This window comes from Coregonus clupeaformis, chromosome 2 (genome assembly GCF_020615455.1).
Source record: "Coregonus clupeaformis isolate EN_2021a chromosome 2, ASM2061545v1, whole genome shotgun sequence".
NCBI lineage: Eukaryota > Metazoa > Chordata > Actinopteri > Salmoniformes > Salmonidae > Coregonus > Coregonus clupeaformis.
The window spans coordinates 9,338,313-9,347,947 of NC_059193.1; the positions used below are offsets into that span (position 1 = coordinate 9,338,313).

General features: G+C 44.7%; 1 protein-coding gene across 3 annotated transcripts in view; it reads right to left on the minus strand.

The window, feature by feature from the left end:
• Positions 1-8,897, minus strand: part of sorbs2b (sorbin and SH3 domain containing 2b) — a 78,102-nt gene extending 69,205 nt beyond the window's left edge. Inside the window, exons 1-2 of one of the 3 annotated variants that reach the window (XM_041904010.2) lie at positions 8,505-8,897; positions 5,009-5,167 (exon numbers count right to left, since the gene is read on the minus strand). The gene's annotated coding sequence lies outside the window, so the exon portion shown is untranslated. The other 2 variants (XM_041904029.2, XM_041904021.2) reach the window with 2 other exon arrangements.
• Between the last annotated feature and the right edge of the window lie 738 nt (positions 8,898-9,635).

The following is a 9,635-nucleotide window of genomic DNA, read 5'->3' on the forward strand; positions in this document are numbered from 1 at the left end:
GAGAGGCTAGCTGCCAGAGAGTCTGGAGAGAGAGAGAGAGGTTAGCTGGCAGAGAGTCTAGGGAGAGAGAGGCTAGCTGCCAGAGAGTCTGGGGAGAGAGAGGCTAGCTGGCAGAGAGTCTGGAGAGAGAGAGAGGCTAGCTGCCAGAGAGTCTGGGGAGAGAGAGAGGCTAGCTGCCAGAGAGTCTGGAGAGAGAGAGAGGCTAGCTGCCAGAGAGTCTGGGGAGAGAGAGGCTAGCTGGCAGAGAGTCTAGGGAGAGAGATGCTAGCTGGCAGAGAGTCTAGGGAGAGAGAGGCTAGCTGCCAGAGAGTCTGGAGAGAGAGAGAGGCTAGCTGCCAGAGAGTCTGGGGAGAGAGAGAGGCTAGCTGCCAGAGAGTCTGGAGAGAGAGAGAGGCTAGCTGCCAGAGAGTCTGGGGAGAGAGAGGCTAGCTGGCAGAGAGTCTGGGGAGAGAGAGGCTAGCTGGCAGAGAGTCTGGAGAGAGAGAGGCTAGCTGCCAGAGAGTCTGGGGAGAGAGAGAGGCTAGCTGCCAGAGAGTCTGGAGAGAGAGATGCTAGCTGCCAGAGAGTCTGGGGAGAGAGATACTAGCTGCCAGAGAGTCTAGGGAGAGAGAGGTTAGCTAGCAGAGAGTCTGGAGAGAGAGATGCTAGCTGCCAGAGAGTCTGGGGAGAGAGAGACTAGCTGCCAGAGAGTCTGGAGAGAGAGATGCTAGCTGCCAGAGAGTCTAGGGAGAGAGAGAGGCTAGCTGCCAGATAGTCTGGGGAGAGAGAGAGGCTAGCTGCCAGAGAGTCTGGGGAGAGAGAGGCTAGCTGCCAGAGAGTCTGGGGAGAGAGAGGCTAGCTGCCAGAGAGTCTGGAGAGAGAGATGCTAGCTGCCAGAGAGTCTGGAGAGAGAGAGGCTAGCTGGCAGAGAGTCTGGGGAGAGAGAGAGGCTAGCTGGCAGAGAGTCTGGAGAGAGAGAGGCTAGCTGCCAGAGAGTCTGGGGAGAGAGAGGCTAGCTGCCAGAGAGTCTGGAGAGAGAGAGGTTAGCTGGCAGAGAGTCTGGAGAGAGAGAGACTAGCTGCCAAAGAGTCTGGAGAGAGAGATGCTAGCTGCCAGAGAGTCTGGAGAGAGAGAGGCTAGCTGCCAGAGAGTCTGGAGAGAGAGATGCTAGCTGCCAGAGAGTCTGGAGAGAGAGAGGCTAGCTGCCAGAGAGTCTGGGGATAGAGAGAGGCTAGCTGCCAGAGAGTCTGGGGAGAGAGATGCTAGCTGCCAGATAGTCTGGAGAGAGAGATGCTAGCTGCCAGAGAGTCTGGAGAGAGAGAGGCTAGCTGGCAGAGAGTCTGGAGAGAGAGATGCTAGCTGCCATAGAGTCTGGGGAGAGAGATGCTAGCTGCCAGAGAGTCTGGAGAGAGAGAGAGGCTAGCTGCCAGAGAGTCTGGGGAGAGAGATGCTAGCTGCCAAAGAGTCTGGAGAGAGAGATGCTAGCTGCCAGAGAGTCTGGAGAGAGAGAGAGGCTAGCTGCCAGAGAGTCTGGGGAGAGAGATGCTAGCTGCCAGAGAGTCTGGAGAGAGAGAGGCTAGCTGCCAGAGAGTCTGGAGAGAGAGATGCTAGCTGCCATAGAGTCTGGAGAGAGAGATGCTAGCTGCCATAGAGTCTGGAGAGAGAGATGCTAGCTGCCATAGAGTCTGGGGAGAGAGAGAGACTAGCTGCCAGAGAGTCTGGGGAGAGAGAGAGACTAGCTGCCAGAGAGTCTGGGGAGAGAGAAAGACTAGCTGCCAGAGAGTCTGGGGAGAGAGAGGTTAGCTGCCAGAGAGTCTGGTAATAGAGAGAGGCTAGCTGCCAGAGAGTCTGGGGAGAGAGAGACTAGCTGCCATAGAGTCTGGAGAGAGAGAGGTTAGCTGCCAAAGAGTCTGGAGATAGAGATGCTAGCTGCCAGAGAGTCTGGAGAGAGAGAGAGGCTAGCTGCCAGATAGTCTGGAGAGAGAGATGCTAGCTGCCAGAGAGTCTGGGGAGAGAGAGGCTAGCTGCCATAGAGTCTGGAGAGAGAGAGGTTAGCTGCCAGAGATTCTGGAGAGAGAGAGGTTAGCTGCCAGAGAGTCTGGAAAGAGAGAGGTTAGCTGCCAGAGAGTCTGGGGAGAGAGAGGTTAGCTGCCAGTCTCTGCCTCCTTCTCCTGGGAGGGAGGGTTCTGATCTTTAAGGCCACTGACTACATCGGTCCACCACCTTATGAATTACTGTAGGACTGCCTTCCTGACTTTTTTAATGGTGCAGGAATTAATGGAACTCGTCCCTGTTCCTGGATAGCACTCATTGTTATGCAAAAGTGCATTCAAGGGCTATGAACTACAGGATAATATTCACTGAAGGGTGGAAGCTAAATGCTATTATATGTATTTTTACCATATTATTTCTATACTCTATTTACTTTAATAAAACTATCTGCTGATGGATTATGGATTTCCAGCTTTTATGCAGTTATAAATACATACATTAAGCATAAGTGTCAGATATTGCCCTGATATACAGGACTTGAGTCTTGTTTAACTTTTAGTATAATTATGCCTACAATGTGAAACACCAGCTCTTTATAATCGGTACCAGAATTCTGCATTAAAATAGGTATTGAAAGGCTTTGCCATGCTCATATAAGGAACTCTTTCCTGCCCGCTGTTGATTGACAATCTTATACATATTGCGCAATCACCTTTTTCACACAGCCTTGCGCTCCTTCTTGTGGTTTCACGGACTTGAGTTATAAGTCCGCCATTCCACCTGACGCAAGCCTGCATCTGTCGGCAGCTCCATTTAATGTTTTGCACCTTTTAATTATTGTGTCGTGTACACCGTGTGCTAAAGGACCAAAATCAAACAGTGGAGCGAGCAGAGTTTCCACAGATGGAAAACTTAATGGAAAAATGATTACTGTGAAAGTCAATAGTGATTATCTTTTACAGACTTGTGCAGCACTCCATACTGTAAACTAAGCACTGACTAATCCACTATACCTTACTGAACATCGAAGAGAAAAATGTTATGCAAACCCTATATAAACCTGGCAAAGTACACTGCTATAACCCAAAACTATACCATCAGAGGGCTAAAGCCCAGACCACACTATATCATACTATACTGAACAAAAATATAAACGCAATGTAAAGTGTTGGTCCCAAGTTTCTTGTGCTGAAATTAAAGATCCCAGAACTTTTCCAAACGCACAAAAAGCTTATTTCACTCAAATTTTGTGCACAAATTTGTTTACATCCCTGTTAGTGAACATTTCTCCTTTGCCAAGATAATTCATCCATCTGACAGGTGTGACATATCATGAAGCTGATTAAACAGCATGATCATTACACAGGTGCACCTTGTGCTGGGGACAATAAAAGGCCACTCTAAAATGTGCTGTTTTGTCACACAACACAATGCAACAGATGTCTCAAGTTTTGAGGGAGCATGCAGTTGGCATACTGACTGCAGGAATGTCCACCAGAGCTGTTGCCAGATAATTAAATGTTCATTTCTCTACCATAACCCGCCTCTAATGTCATTTTAGAGAATTTGGCAGTATATCCAACCGGCCTCACAACCGCAGACCACGTGTAACTACGCCAGCCCAGGACCTCCTCATCCGGCTTCTTCAGCTGTGGGTTCGTCTGAGATCAGCCACCCGGACAGCTGATGAAACTGAGGAGTATTTATGTCTGTAATAAAGCCCTTTCGTGGAGAAAACCTCATTCTGATTGGCTGGGCCAGCTCCCCAGGGAGTGTGCCTATGCCCTCCCAGGCCCACCCATGGCTGCGCCCCTACCCAGTCATGTGAAATCCATAGACTAGGGCCTAATTAATTTATTTCAATTGACTGATTTCCTTATATGAACTGTAACTCAGTAAAATCGTTGAAATTGCATGTTGCGTTTATATTTTTGTTCAGTATATATCACACTATATCAGTGGATGAACTCTACTCACCCTGCACTTATCTGGTCTCCTTCCCATTAGAAGACACCCAGCCTGCCCTATGGAATGATGTCCCCTCTCCTGCCTGTATCATCACTGCTCAGCCCTCATCACTTTCTACGGTAGTTCTCCGAAGGTCTCTCAACCACAACCCTGTCAGTCAAACCATCCCAGACCTCGCGACTCTTTTGCTTTCCAGGTGAAGAGTCACATTATCCATAACCGAGGTGGCATCCCTAATGGAACTCTATTTCCTATATAGTCCACTGCTTTTGATTCCATTTGGGACGTAACCATGTTTTGTCAGCCACTGCTTCAGCAGTCACACAAAGTTGATTTACGGAAGCGTGGCATATCTGTAATGACATATTTTGAGGTCAAAGGAAACCTTGAACATGACTACTCATACTTATATCATATAAGACCATACAAGGCCATGTACCATGTAGCATAATGAAGCGTGCCATGTACAGTGAGTAGCCTACATTACGTATTCCATAACACCACACCAATCTTCTCACAGTCTCGAGTATAATTACTAGTAGCTTATTCTAATTCATACATTTAAAAAAACTATTAATAACTCTAATTGGTCAAAGAAAGAGAGTTGAAGACTCCATACTATTTTTTTTCCCTGTGTTGACTTAATGGTACAATATACAATTTATCACCTCCTCATTCAGCTGAGATCAAAATGTATATTTAGGTGGGCGCTTATAGCTGTCCTATATCTCACATGTATATTAATACGCATGAGTGAATTGGAAATGTGTTTTTTGCATTTCCCAACTCCCCCTGAGACACCCTTGGCGAGTAATGTCACAGCCAGGGTCTGCCATTATCAACGGTGACCCTGGAGCGATTAGGTTGAAGTGCCTTGCTCAAGAGCACGTAGGCAGATGTTTCATCTTGTCTGCTTGGGGATTCAAACTAGCGACCTTTCGGTTACTGGCCCACTGCTCTAACCGCTAGGCTACCTGCCGCCAACAACCAGCCAGGCAAGCTAACCTGCCATGAGGCAGCAGCATGTATCTAATACATAACTCAAAGAGAAGGAAGAAACATATCTCACCAGACATGAAGAGCGAGACACGCCAGGTGTTAGAATGAAAACACATCCGTGATGTTTTATGAAGCTCCTCTCCCTATATCTGTTTTCTGGACGGGCGGCACAGCAGATCTCACCGCATCGACTTGCAGGGTTAAGGTCCGACAAGTGTGATCCTGGTTTCTGGAGGCAAAAGACATGACAGAGTCAACCCCTGCCTGTCCAAGCAGCGCTGCTGCGGTTTGAGCTATTTTCAGATGCAGACATGTACGTCTAGGGGCTGGAAAGTTACTCTTGGGGCTCTCTATGGGGAAAAGTGACACACAGCATACCACAGAATATACACAGGAACAGATTTGTGTGGGTATACAAACATTTGAGCTATGCAGGTTATGGGGCATTTTTGGTAAATGAACACCATTGGAACCTGTGAAAGATAGTAGCCCAGGTACAAACAGAGAGGGATTTCAAGGTCTTGAGATTCAGGTGCTGAACCTCCGGAGGCAACACAGTCACACACAACAGTTCATGTACACACACACACACACACACACACATACACACACACGTACACACACACACAAACACACGCACGCACACACACACACACACACACAAAGTGAGGAAATGAAGCAATTAAACGGAATGCCGGAATGCAATTTCTTGTCAAGCCAAAAGGAAACTTATATGTGGGTGATATGCAGTATTTCTTCAAGGCTGACCGTATTACATCAGACCTATTTTTACAAGTGACGTTCATGACTGATGACAGTGGCGATCCGTCAGGGAGACTACCACAGTTCAGGCTAAAGGGAGACAGGTTAGACCCCTAAAAAGGTGACACAAATGTCAGGAGGCTGACAGCTTTTCAAGCGACTGTTGGCCAGCACTGTATCAAATCATCAAATAAAATACAATTTTATTGGTCGCGTACACATATTGTGCAGATGCTATTGCAGGTGCAGCGAAATGGTGACTATTTAACAGTCTGATGGCCTGGAGATAGAAGCTGTTTATCAGTGTCTTGGTGCCAGCTTTGATGCACCTGTACTGTCTATGCCTTCTAGACGGTAGCGGGGTGAACAGGCCGTGGCTCGGATGGCATTTATTTGCTGTTTGAAGTGAAACACCGATCATGATTAAAATTCAAAATAGGGCAATGACGTTTCACAATGAGGATGTTATTCATTCATACTGAATTCCCAAAGGTATAAACTGATGGCTTTAAACCAAATAGTCTCCATGGCAGTGAGGACACTAACCTACAGTTATCTATAAGTCACATCTAAATGTATTGCAACTTGAAATATGATTGCAAGGATACTGTATCACTCACAGTCCACAAAGTAAGTGTGCTCCCCAATAACTCAATGCTGGATAGAAATATGCCTGGATAGATCTCGTGTGTGTCCCAAACAGCACCCTATTCCCTATGTAGTGCACTACTTTTGAACGGGGCCCATAGGGAATAGGGTACATAGCCATAGGGCTCTGGTGAAAAGGCTTGCACTGTGTAGGGAATAGGGTGCCATTTGGGACACAATCCTTCAGGCAGTGGCACCGACAAGCCTGGACATGGCGGGGCAATGACAGACGTCTCCTGGAAGAGGAACTCCCCCTTCATCCCAAGAGGTCACAGAATGTGTCATTACTGAAGGTGTCAGCACAAACATGTTCCAAAGAAACCTGTGCAATAAAACCAACATCACTCATATTCTCCTGACGAGGATAGCTACACCATTACGACACAGGACACACTGATATTTTAGGCATAAGCAGGTACAGAGCCAAGAAGTAGGCTAGCCTACCAGCGACTCCATACAAGTGGATGGCTCTTTGTAGCAGTATAGGCATTTGTCAGTTTATACCTTTGGGAATTCAGCATGAATGAATAACATTCTCAATGTGAAACGTCATTGCCCTTTTAAAAAATTGAATTATTATCTGTGTTTGGACTTCAAACAGCAAAGAAATGTAGGTTAACTTTCTCTACTCGACTACTCGAGCCAAGGTAAATTAACCTACTGGCATTCAAAATGGCGGAGGAAAAAAATACATAAATAAGCACACAGGCGTATGACATTGCTCTTTCCCCTAATGCCCTGTCCATCTACACCCCTGATCTATACACACACACTATTCAAAGTAACTGGCTGACAGCAAGTACCAGGGGAGAGCTACAGTACTGTATATATTATCAAGTGGCAGCTGTTTCATTCCACACAGCCCCTAAGGGAGAAATCATTTATATGACTTATTTATCATTAACAATGACGATCACTTCCTGATGATAATAAAAAAAAGCTACAAATTGTTTTCATTTCATGTGTAGGAATATGACAACACTATGAGGAGTTGGATATCTGGTAGTCAAAGGCTGATGTGTATCCAGTTCTGAGTGTGCCTGTGTTATAGGACACTGTATGGCCAAACCTACGAATGGAAGGTATGACTCTGTGGTAATCAATAATGCTTCACATATTCCCTATATAGTGCACTACTTTCGACAAGAGCTCTATGGGCCCTGGTCGAAAGATGTGCACTACAAAGGGAAGAGTGTACCATTTGGGATGTAACTTGGGAGTTGAAGTAGCTTCACACATTGTGAGTGCTATAATTCAAGTTTGGTCTAATTTGATCCTATACATCTGTATACAGTATAATAGTAGTTTAATTCAATGACCTTGGTATTCTATTCTCATAGGGCTTAACATAGAAAATATGTTGGTTATTCTAGTGTGCTGTATGATACCATATACCATAATATATGTATGATATGAATCTTACCTGGAATCAACTCATTCTTGATCGTTGAAGATTAGAAATAGAACGCAACAATGTTTGACATCTCTGGCATGTTCTAGTCATAGTTTACATTTTAAACATTTTAATTGGATTCACTGTTATAGCATAGGCCTAGCTGTCACTTCACTTTATCACCTAGGTCTAATGTAATGCATGACCCAGTCTTTAGGCAGTTCCATTATTTTGATGCAGAAGAACACTGGGCGAACATAACAAATGAACACGTTTTAAAATGAACATTTGATAGGGTATAATAACAATCCCTTTGTTTACAACTTAACAGTACTACCAGTGTTATTATTTGATAATTCAAAATGCATTATTTGAAGTCACATCGCTTCAACTGTTCTGAACATAATGAACCCCTTTAATCCCATGTATAATGGGACAATGCGTCACGTGAATGACCGTATGCTACAGTTATAACAACGCTTCCCTTAATGTTACAACATTTTAACTCGTTACAACTGTGTCAGCTTTGAGCACAGTGATACAAAATAACAGTGCAAAAAGAATGTATCATTAGATAACTTTCCAGCGAGTGATTAGTCAGTAGCCTAGTTAAGTACGTGTGATACAGAACGTTTAGCCTACCTCCTTCGTGCCCTTTTGCCACAATAAATATACTTACCAATAATTGCCACTGCGTGTTCTTTTGACCCTGAAAGAAAAGGCGCAAATATTTCCCCACAAATGATTCATAGACTATATGCACCTGTTTTTGAAGAGTCAGTCCATAGAGCGCAAACACTGCTGTTGGATCAGTTGCCTAGTATGGGATGAGTTCGATATCTATTCCGACAGCATCCCAAGCCAGCTCTCGCAATACAATACGCAGCTCCACAAACGCTTCACAGAAGATAATCAGTTTTCCCCAACCGTAAATGCAGTGCACGGTCGGGAAACTGTGCAACACACCATATACATTATTGCTATCCAACCTGTATGCCCGTGTGTCTTTCTAGAATAGAATCCTTGTTTTAATACCGCAGTACAATATTATATTCCCCCGAGAGCGAAAATGGCTGTCGCCCAACACAAGATCAGTCATTGGTGCAGCGCGGGTTTTCGTAGTCATGGAAACAACCAACAGTTCAATTTGTAAGGAAGGCATGCATGGCCTATCATGAACACGAGGTCCTCCTGAATGGAGCAAATCCACTTCCTTTCAGGGCATTTAAAGGGGCATGTTTTCTCAACATTTCACCCCCTCAAGAAACCAACGTGTTTGTGTTACTAATTAATGCATGCATCACTGTCACTGACTATGAATTCGGCCTAATTAATCCAATTTCTCTCATGCACAGGCACAGTAGCCTATCAGGCAATCAGTTTTACTTTGTGTGCACCATATACCCATACCTTTTCATTCTTTACTCATGGAGCTTTAGAACAAGGTCATATTTTGGGACAAGGTCAATCATTTCAATGTGATTGAAATAGACTAGGGGTAGGCAACTATTCAGCTGCGGGACAATTTTTGTCTGAGCAAATGGTAGGGAGGCCAGAACAAAATTATAATAATTATAATAATAGACCAGACAACATGAAGCATCACTTACACTTACTAAATTTGCAGTTTCACATGTTCAAAATGTCCACATGTGAAAATCGGATATGCAGTTTCACATGTGAAAAATGTTCACCTGAAAATCTCACTTTCACAAGTTGAATTGCATTTTCACATGTGAAAATAACATTTGCCGTTTCACATTTAAAACAACCCCACATGTAATGAGATTCAATAATGTAAAAAAATTGAATTTGCAGGTTCACATGGAATAAAACTCCACATGTGACATTTTTTTGTCAGAGTGAATGAATTTGTATACTATAAATTGACCAC